This window comes from Arachis hypogaea, chromosome 14, assembly GCF_003086295.3.
Source record: "Arachis hypogaea cultivar Tifrunner chromosome 14, arahy.Tifrunner.gnm2.J5K5, whole genome shotgun sequence".
Classification (NCBI taxonomy): domain Eukaryota; kingdom Viridiplantae; phylum Streptophyta; class Magnoliopsida; order Fabales; family Fabaceae; genus Arachis; species Arachis hypogaea.
In genome coordinates this window covers 90,517,900-90,529,430 of record NC_092049.1, presented here as the reverse complement: position 1 = coordinate 90,529,430, position 11,531 = coordinate 90,517,900, and the positions used below count along the sequence as shown (strand labels likewise).

General features: G+C 36.4%; 1 non-coding gene across 1 annotated transcript; it reads right to left on the bottom strand.

Moving 5' to 3' along the window:
• Window positions 1-11,009: 11,009 nt before the first annotated feature.
• Window positions 11,010-11,117, bottom strand: LOC112746056 (small nucleolar RNA R71). The gene has a single exon (XR_003173956.1). It is a non-coding gene; the product is annotated as a small nucleolar RNA R71 (small nucleolar RNA).
• Between the last annotated feature and the right edge of the window lie 414 nt (window positions 11,118-11,531).

Sequence of the window (11,531 nt, the reverse complement as noted above, 5' to 3'; positions counted from 1 at the left end):
CCCTAATTTGGTTGAAAGGAATTACCACTCTGAACATCTCCTCGTTCCTCCGGAGCACCTTGTTTGGTTTGTGGTGCCGCGCATTGAGCAGCGACAATGGGGATTTGTCAATCGGAGACCGCAAGAAACAAATTTTTCTTGGGTGGTGGAGTTCTACTCCAACTATCACTCACCTTCTCTGCAATCAATTTTTGTGCGCCGGAAACAAGTCCCCATATTAGAGGAAGCCATTCAGTGGATACTTAAGGTTTTACCAGTGCCAGATGGGATGGATGGTTACCAAGAATTCCTACTACAGTGCAGCAGACTCGGTTTTGATTGGGGTTCCATCCTTAGGGTCATTGCCCAACCAGGAGAACAATAGACCCAAGGAAGAGCCAAGGTCCGACCTAAGTGCATTTCGGCACAAGCGTTTACTGTAGAGGCTAGAATGTGGGCGCAAATCATGTCCCATTACGTACTTCCGAGCACTCATGAGTCCTTAATCACAGCGGACTTGGCCCTTTTTGTCTGGTGCATCCTCACTAAGAGGCCTATCAACATTTCTTTCCTCATCCGGCAAGCAATGGGCCGCGTTCATACAAACGGTAACCTCCCATTTCCCGCCTTGGTAACGGACTTAATTGCTACCGCCGGAGTTCCCCATGAGGCTAAGGACGTGAAGGAAATAATTTCGGCGACGAAAAACATTGTCCTAAGTGGAAAGTATCTTAAGCCTCCTGTGAGAACCACAAGCCTTGACATGGCCATTCCTTCCGACATTCCTACCACCTCATCAGCACCACAGAAATTATCCTACCAATTGTTTGTTGAGCTCACTCAAAAGGTAGACAAGAATGAGCGGCGGAACAAACGCCGCTGTGCTTACTTGAAGAAGCTCTTGGGTTGTGCTAACCCACCTATGGAGGAGCCGGACACTTCAGCATCCACTTCGAACCAAAGTGAAGCGAGCCACTCATAAACCTCATTCTCCTATACTCTTTGGTCTTTTAATTTTTAGTATGAGGACATGCTTGGTTTAAGTGTGGGGGTGGTTTGATAAACCCCGATTTTTGTGGTTTATCTTGTGTAGAATTTGGGGGGTTTTATCAATATTTTCTGCACTTTTCATATAAATTACATGATTTTGTGTTTTCTTCCTAATTTTGCTTCATGGTTTAAAACATGCTTCTTTAACCTTAAAAATGCTATATTTTAATCCTCTTCGATTACCATTTGATGCCGTGATGTATTTGTTAAGTAGATTCAGGATCTATAAGGAAAGAATGGTCTAGAAGATGGGAAGGAAGCACGCACAAGTTGAAGGGACGTGAAGAATGAAGCTTTGGATAACTGGAGGTGACGAGTACGCATGGCTGACGTGCATGTGTGGATTGGCGTAGCAGTGACCGACGCGTACGCATGCTTGACGCGTACGCGTGGCTCGTAGAACTCAAATGACGCGCACGCGTGACGCCCATCACGTGACTTCATCAAAAAAATTGTGGCTGGTGAATTCTGAGAGGCTCTAGGCCCAAATCCAACTTGATTCTGCATGGAAAAGACCCAGAAATTGACGGAGAAAGGGGGGATCCAATCATTCACACAATACACATAATTTTAGCTAGTTTTTTGTTCTTGTCTTCTAGAGAGAGAAACTCTTACTTCTCTCTAGATTTAGTTTGTTTTTGATATTCGTTTGTTGAAATTCTGAATTGGGTCTTGTTAATTTTAGTTTCAATTACTTAATTTGAGTTCTCTAGTTATAATTTTGTTTAGATCTTATGTTGAATTTATGTTCTCTTGTTATTTTTCTTTTTCTTCTCATATTATGAACTTTGTTGAATTTGAATTTCCATTAGTGCATTGATGTTTTCTATGATTGATAGTGTTATTTGAGTTGTTTTCTATTGATAATTGTTAGTAGGTATTTGTGATTTCCCATTAATGCATACCATGTGTTTGATGAAATGTTTCCTTTGATTATTGAGTAGTTTTCTATACTCTTGGCCTAGGCTAAGGGGATTGGGTGAACTTGAGTCATTGGGTCTAATTGATTTGGAGATTTGAGAACTTTAGTGGTCAAATTGACACCCATTGACACCAATCTACTACTAAGCCAATTAGTAGTTGGATTGGGACTTATGAGTTGAGATTGATCAAGTCATTTGACGCACTTCAAGCATTAAAGTAGATATTGTACGTACTTCAAGCATAGAAGTAAACTTAATGAGCTTGGTTCCTCATAATTGTTAATACGTGGTTATTAGACAAGGATGGTGACCCTAATTCCCATGCCTAGCCAAGAGTCCCTGTTATTATTCATATTTGAGACCCAAAAATCCCAATTGCTTGATTCTTGTTATAGTTAGTTTAGTTGTTTAGTTAGTCTTAGAATAGAAATGCTCTCTTGCTAGATTACATTTACTTATATCTTGCTTTAATTGCTTTGGTTTAGTTTCTTGCCCTTTAATATTTCTTGCATGTTAAGTTTAGTAGTTTAAATTCTTGTTTATGACTCCCAACCCCGGAATTCTAACCAATATTGATGTACATGTTTGCCCATTCTCTTGAGGACAACCCGAGACCAATACTCTCGGTTACTTTATATTGGGGTTGACTTTGTGACAACCAAATCAAAATTTGACGATAGGATTATATGTTAGTTTAGGACTATACTATGACAATGACATTGGTTTTCTATTGCTGAAAATTTTAGACCAATGATAATTCTCATCATCAGAGGGTCTCTACCAGTCTTTGGGCACGAAAGAAGGAGAATAAGGTATATATAGAATCTCAAAGAGTCGTGAAAGAAGAACGATATATTTGGATCAGGTTAAGTGCATAAAGGATAAGGATGGAGAGGTGCTGGCTCAAGAGGAGAAGATTAATGAAAGGTGGAAGAGCTACTTCTACGAGTTATTTAATGAGGCACAGAAGACTCTTTCAAGCCTTGGTCGGTTATGCACAAGGGAGGAAGATTAAAACTTTGACTACTATCGAAGGATTCGAGACTTCGAGAAAAAAGAGGCTCTAAAGCAGATGAAAAATGGTAGGGTAGTAGGACCTGATAATATCCCGATTGAGGTTTGGAAGGGCCTTGGAGGAAAATGCATCAACTGGTTAATAAAGCTCTTTAATGAGATTTTAAGGTCAAAGAAGATGCCTGATGAGTGGAAAAAGAGCACCTTGGTACCTATCTACAAGAATAAGGGGGATATACAAAGTTGCGAAAACTATAGAGGGATCAAGCTCATGAGTCATACCATGAAGTTCTGGGAAAGGGTGATAGAATGGAGGTTGAGAAAATAGACACAAGTAACAGAGAACCAATTTAGATTTATGCTAGGCAGATCTACCACTGAGGCGATATACTTGTTAAGAAGGATGATGGAGAGGTATTGTAGTAATAAAAGGGATCTACATATGGTGTTTATTGGTTTGGAAATAAAGCGTATGATAAGGTGCCAAGGGAGGTCTTATGGAAGGTTTTAGAAAAGAAGAGAGTAAGGATTGCATATATTCGTGCAATTAAAAACATGTATGATGGAGTCACAACTAGTGTGAAGACTCAAGGTAGTATGATAGAGAAATTTCCTATTGGTATAGGATTACACCAGGGATCATCCTTAAGTCCATACCTTTTCACATTAGTCTTGGAAGTACTCACAGAGCACATCCAAGAGCTTGTGCCATGGTGCATGCTTTTTGCCGATGATATCATCCTTATAGGAGAGTCAAGGGAAGACCTAAATAAGAAGTTGGACTTATGGAGAGAAGCTTTAGAAGTGTATGGTCTGCACATAAGCCGTAGCAAGACGGAATATATGGAATGTAAGTTCAGTTTGAGAAGGGAAAACCCTAATATAGAGGTGAAGATTGGAAAAAACATCCTACGAAAAGTTAAAAGTTTTAAGTGTCTTGGGTGCATCATATAGGATAATGGAGAGATTGAACATGATGTAAATCATAGGATCCAAGCAGGTTGGTCAAAATGGCGGAGTGCATCTGGTTTTATATACGACAAAAAAAGTGCCTTTAAAACTTAAAGGTAAATTCTATTGCACCGCTATAAGACCGCCTATGCTTTATGGTACGGAGTGTTGGACGGCCAAAGGGGAGCACGAACATAAGCTAAGTGTGGCAGAGATGAAGATGTTGAGATGGATGAGTGATCATACGCGATTGAATAAAATAAAGAACGAAGATATAAGGGAGAGAGTCTCTGTAGACTGACGAGCTGATTTCTGCCGGTAAAGAATTTTTATTAAAATAATCGCGTTGTAAGTATAGTTCTAAACCAACAGAGAATCCTTTCGTAAAAAAATTTGGTTATCACAAGTAACAAAACCCAATAAAATTTGTAACCGAAGTATTTAAATCTTGGGTCGTCTTTTCAAGGAATTGCAGGGAGGTATGATTTATTATTGGTTATGGAAAAAGTATATTTTGTTTTGGGTTTTTAAAATAAGGAACAAGTAATTTAAATGACAAGAAAAATAAATTAATAATTAGAAAATCTCTTGGCAAGGTATGAGAACTGGAAATCCTATCTTAGTTATCCTTATCAGGTATGATGAGAATTGGATTTTACTCCCACTTAGTTAACCCTTACTAAATAAAGGAAAGTCAAGTGGACTAATTAACTTGATTCCTCAAGTCCTAGTCAACTCCTATGGAAAGACTAGTTTTAGAGGGATACAAATCAATCAGCAATTAGAAGGGAAGAAAATCTACTCGAATGAAAATAATTTGGATTAATTAGAAGCATCAATAACATAAATTAAAGAAAGCAATCATAAATCTGAAATACCTCAATGTGCATTAAATAGAATATTCAAATCTAACATGAAAAGGTTCATAAGCCAATTTGGCAACATAAGTCAAATACAAATAAAAGCATTAGAATAAATAAAAGTAGAAGAGAAACATAAATTAAAGGAACATTGAACCTGGAATGAAGAGAAGTAGCCTAATCATAATAGAAATCCTAAATCCTAATCCTAATCCTAAATCCTAAAAGAGAGGAGAGAGCCTCTCTCTCTCTCTCTCTCTAAAACTACATCTAAAACCTAAAATTGTGAATTATGAATATTCTATTGTAAATGGATGGATTCCCCCCACTTTATAGCCTCTAATCTGTGTTTTCTGGGTCGAAAACTGGGCCAGAAACAGCCCAGAAATCGCTGGTTGCGAAATCTGCCACGCTGGTTTTTCGTCACTGCGATGTGTTTGCGTGAATTACGCGTTCGCGTCACTTATCATCAGGGAAACTATGACATATTATATATCATTTAGAAGCCCCGGACGTTAGCTTTCTAACGCAACTAGAACCGCATCATTTGGATCTCTGTAGCTCAAGTTATGACCGTTTGAGTGCGAAGAGGTCAGGCTGGACATCTTTGCAGTTCCTTCAGCTTCTTGTATTCCTTCCACTTTTGCATGCTTCCTTTCCATCCTCTGAGCCATTCCTGCCCTGTAATCTCTGAAATCACTTAACACACATATCACAGCATCAAATGGTAATAAGAGAGGATTAAACATAGCAAATTTAAAGCCCAAAGAAGCATATTTTCAATCATAGCACAAAATCCGGAAGGAAAAAGTAAAACCATGCAAATAGTATGAATAAGTGGGTAAAGAGTTGATAAAAACCACTCAATTGAGCATAATATAAACCATGAAATAGTGGTTTATCATAGACATGATACATGATAGAGCACAATAGCGTCGTTTGATTCATGTAGCCGATCCCACCTAGTGGGACAAGGCTTTATTGTTGTTGTTGTTGTTGTTGATGCTTATTTAGATTGCTGTCTAATGCTTGCAGGTGATTAACTTAAGAGGAGCTAAGCAGATGTAAGCTATTACTCGAACTTTAAACTCTATATTGAAGTGTTGCTGATCTTGGTGGTGTTCATGTTATTTGATGTTTAGGGATAAATTGTACTCCAAGGCTTAAATTCCTCAGTTTCTGCATTCTTCCATATGATTAACTAGTTAAGCTTGTTTATCACAGTTTGAATATCAAACTCAAACTTATGAAAATTTGTCAATATAGTGCATTGATAAAACTATGTATATAAGGACTAGGACTAAGGAGCTTTTAATTGTTAGTTCTTATTTCCTAGTGTGTTTTTTCCCTAAATACCTATTGGTCTAGCATTAACTATCCTTAAAACATTTTTCCTGTGCAGCTCTTGTTGAGAGTTTGACTGCAAAAATAAAAATGTGGGAAGCTGACAAAGGAATACCTTTCCTATATGAAAAGGTACCTATGTTTCATTCTTTTTATTGTAATATGGAGGAGGATTAGTTAGGTTCCAACAAATAGGTTATTTATTTTCAGGAACCATTGTTACATAGCTTGTGTGAATATAATGTGCAAAGGCAACTTAGAGAAGAAGAAAAAATGAAAAATCCGGGTATTACTCTTTGTCCACTTAATCTTTACTTTCACTTCTTATCATGGAAAACAACTTCAAAATTGGATTCCCAAAAATCTGGTGCACATGGAGGCACCAGATGGTTGCTGTGGCCAACTCTGGCTACAGAGCTATTGCCTTTGATTTCAGAGGCTATGGACTTTCTGAGCAGCCACCTCAACCTGAGAACGAAACCATGTTTGATTTTTATCGATAAAATCCTGGGTCGCTTGGATGCTTTGAACATCCCCAAGGTAAGTAGGTAACTACACTTTATAAGAGTAAATTTAAGAAGCTGAAATTGGATTTGTTAACATGAAAGATTTGGATCGTCTAGAGTGAGATAATTTATCTTCGGATCATTATATTGATCCAAAGTCTCTAATCAACTTAATAGGCTAATGTATTTTTAAGGATAATTTCATTTGCTGAATTCAGCTTCAATATGAGGCCTCAAGATCACAAAAAATAGAAACTAAACTGACCGAATATACAACTTGCATTGTTTATTATATATGTGATGAGTGGATAATTTATACCCTTTTTGGCATTGTTTTTACATAGTTTTTAGCATGTTTTAATTAATTTTTATTATATTTTTATTAGGTTTTATGCAAAAATTACATTTCTGGACTTTACTATGAGTTTGTGTGTTTTTCTGTGATTTCAGGTATTTTCTAGCTGAAATTGAGGGACCTGAGCAAAAATCTTATTCAGAGGCTGAAAAAGGACTGCAGATGCTGTTGGATTCTGACCCTCCTGCACTCGAAGTGGATTTTATAGAGCTACAGAAGCCCAATTCACTTGATATTAATTGCGTTGGAAATTAGACATCTTGGGCTTTCCAACAGTGTATAATAGTTCATACTTTGCCCGAGATTTGATGGCCCAAACAGGCGTTCAAACGCCCACTAGAGACCCTTTTCTGGAGTAAAACGCCGGAACTGGCACCAGAAGTAGAGTTAAACGCCCAAACTGGCACCCAAGCTGGTGTTTAACTCAAGAATGGCCTATGCATGTGTAAAGTTCAATTCTCAGCCTAAGCACACACCAAATGGGCCCCAAAAGTGGATTTCTGCACTATCTGCGCTTAGTTACATATTTTCTGTAATCCCTAGTAACTAGTTTAGTATAAATAGCACGTTTTACTATTGTATTCGCATCTATCTCTGGATGTTTAGTCCTTATACTTAGACATTGGAGGCTGGCCATTCGGCCATGCCTAGACCTTCTTCTCTTATGTATTTTCTACGGTGGAGTTTCTACACCTCATAGATTAAGGTGCGGAGCTCTGCTGTTCTTCATGAATTAATGCAAGTACTATTGTTTCTCTTTGAATTCACGCTTACTTCTTCTCCAAGATATACTCTCGTACTTAATTCAGTTAAGTCATAATGAAGGGGTGACCCGAGACAATTACCCAATCTTCGTTACTCGCTTAGCCAAGATCCGCGTGCCTGACAACCACAAGCGGTCAACATGATGTTCAACGTAGTCATTGGATGACAGCCAGATTATATTCTCTTGGGTCTCTAATACACGGGCCGAGTCCGTGAGATTAGGATCTTTGTGATATAGGCTAGAACCAATTGGCAGCCATTCCTGAGATCCGGAAAGTCTAAACCTTGTCTGTGGTATTCCGAGTAGGATCTGGGAAGGGATGACTGTGACGAGCTTCAAACTTGCGAATGTTGGGCGCAGTGACAGTGTGCAAAAGGATAAGGGTCCTATTCCGACGCTAGTGAGAACCGACAGATGATTAGCCGTGCGGTAGCTGTACCTGGTATTTTTCATCCGAGACGAGAAATCTGACAGTTGATTAGCCGTGCAGAGATCGTACCTGGTATTTTTCATCCGAGAGGATCATACAGCTTGCAATGGAAAGGAGCACGCATGATTGGAAGAAGACAATAGGAAAGCAGAGGTTCAGAAGCAATAAAGCATTTCCAAACGCTTATCTGAAATTCCCACCAATGAATTACATAAGTATCTCTATTTTATTTTATGTTTTATTTATCTTTTAATTATCAAAACCTCATAACCAATTGAATCCACCTAACTGAGATTTACAAGATGACCATAGCTTGCTTCAAGCCGACAATCTCCGTGGGATCGACCCTTACTCCCGTAAGGTATTACTTGGACGACCCAGTGCACTTGCTGGTTAGTTGTGCGGAGTTGTAAAAAGTGTGAATCACAATTTCGTGCACCAAGTTTTTGGCGCCGTTACTGGGGATTGTTCGAGTTTGGACAACTGACGGTTCATCTTGTTGCTTAGATTAGGTAATTTTATTTTATGTTTAAGCTTTTTATTCTTATTTTCGAAAAAAATAATAAAAAACTTTTTGAAAAAAAATGTTCTTCAGAGATTTTTAAGAATGAATTCTAGAGCTTCCTAAGATATGTTGAAACCTGGCTGGCTGTTAAGCCATGTCTAATCTTTTGGACCGGGGTTTCCACTTTCCATTGTAGAAAGGACATGTCTGCATTTATGCTAAAGCTTGGCTAGCCATTTGGCCATGTCTAATTCTTTTGGATCGGAGCTTTAGACTAACATTACACGAATCCTGGAATTCTTATTAAAAATTTTGAATTTCTTTATTTTCTTTTTCCAAAATATTTTTGAAAAATATACAAAAAATTGAATAAAACCAAAAATTTTGTGTTTCTTGTTTAAGTCTTGTGTCAAATTTTAAGTTTGGTGTCAATTGCATGTTTTAATTTTCTTAAAATTTTCGAAAATATATGCATTGTGTTCTTCTTTGATCTTCAAGTTGTTCTTGATGATTTTCTTTGTTTAATCTTGTGATTTTCTTGTTTGGTGTTTTTTGTTGTTTTTCATATGCATTTTCGAATTCATAGTGTCTAAACATTAAAAATTTCTAAGTTTGGTGTCTTGCATGTGTTTCTTTTCTTAAAAATTTTCAAAAATATGTTCTTAATGTTCATCATGATCTTCAAAGTGTTCTTAGTGTTCATTTTGAAATTCAAAGTGTTCTTGCATGCATCTATTGTTTTGATCTTAAATTTTTATGTTTTGTTTCATTTTTGTTGTTTAATGAAGAAAGAGAAAAACAACAAAATAATCTTTCTTCATTAATTCAAAAATAAAAAAATAATATCTTTTCCTTATTTTACTCATAAATTTCGAAATTTTGGGTTGACTTAGTCAAAAATTTTTAAAATTTAGTTGTTTCTTGTCAGTAAAGTCAAAATTTCAATTTAAAAATTCTATCTTTTCAAATCTTTTTCATTTTTCTTTCATGTTTTTCGAAAATTCTTCAAAATAAATTTTTCAAAATCTTTTTCTTATTTTTATTTCATAATTTTCGAAATTATTGCTAACATTTAATGTTTTGATTCAAAAATTTCAAGTTTGTTACTTTCTTGTTAAGAAAGGTTCAATCTTTAAATTCTAGAATCATATCTTTTAGTTTCTTGATAGTCAAGTCATCAACTTTAATTTTTAAAATCAAATCTTTTTAAATCTCTTTTTCAAATCTTTTTTAAAATAAATTTCAATAATATCTTTTTCAAAACTTAATTTCAAAATCTTTTTCTAACTTCTTATTTTTTCAAAATTTATTTTCAAATATGTTTCAATTAACCACTTGACTTGTTTGTTTTGATTCTAAAAAAGTTTACTATTTCTTATCCTTTTCAAAACCACCTAACTACTTTTTTCTCTCTCTAATTTTCGAAAATCACTAACCACTTTTTCAAATTTTTTTATTTAACTAATTGTTTTAAATTTTAATTTTATTTCTTTTAATAATTTCGAATTCTAACTAATAATTAAAATAAAAACAAAAATATTTTTATTTTATTTTAATTAATATTCGAATACTCCTTCTCTCTCATCTCTTTCTATTTATTTTACTTATTCACTAACATCCCTCTTCTTAAAAATTCGAACCCTCTCCCTCTCTCTGTGTTCAAATTCTTCTTATTCCCTCTCTACCTCATTCTTCTATTCTTCCATTCTTCTACTCACATAAAGGAATCTCTATACTGTTACATAGAGGATTCCTCTTCTCTGTCTGTTCTCTTCTTTTTCATATGAGCAGGAACAAGGATAAGAACATTCTTGTTGAAGCTGATCATGAACCTGAAAGGACTCTGAAGAGGAAGCTAAGAGAAGCTAAAGCACAACACTCTGGAGAGGACCTTACAGAAATTTTCGAAAAAGAAGTAAACATGGCAGACGAAAATAACAACAATGGTGGAGATGCAAGGAAGGTGCTTGGTGACTTTACTGCACCAACTTCTGACTTCTATGGAAGAAGCATCTCAATTCCTACAATTGGAGCAAACAACTTTGAGCTTAAGCCTCAATTAGTTTTTCTAATGCAGCAGAATTGTAAGTTTCATGGACTTCCATTGGAAGATTCTCATCAGTTCTTAGCTAAATTCTTGGAAATTTGTGACACTGTTAAGACCAATGGGGTTAATCCTGAGGTCTATAGACTTATGCTTTTTCGCTTTGCTGTAAGAGACAGAGCTAGGATATGGTTGGACTCACAACCTAAAGAAAGCCTGAACTCTTGGGAAAAGTTGGTCAATACATTCTTGGCCAAATTCTTTCCACCTCAAAAGTTGAGCAAGCTTAGAGTGGAAGTCCAAAACTTCAGATAAAAGGAAGGTGAATCCCTCTATGAAGCTTGGGAAAGATACAAGCAATTGATCAAAAGGTGTCCTTCTGACATGCTTTCAGAATGGAGCATCCTATGTATATTCTATAATGGTCTGTCTGAATTATCCAAGATGTCCTTGGATCACTCTGCTGGTGGATCTCTTCATCTGAAGAAGACGCCTGCAGAAGCCCAGGAACTCATTGAAATGGTTGCAAATAATCAGTTCATGTATACTTCTGAAAGAAATCCTGTGAATAATGGGATGACTCAGTAGAAAGGAGTTCTTGAGATTGATACTCTGAATGCCATATTAGCTCAGAATAAAATATTGACTCAGCAACTCAATATAATTTCTCAAAATTTGACTGGAATGCAAGCTGCATCCGGCAGTACTAAAGAAGCCTCCTCTGAAGGAGAAACTTATGACCCTGAGAATCCTGCAATGGAAGAGGTGAATTACATGGGAGAATCCTATGGAAACACCTATAAT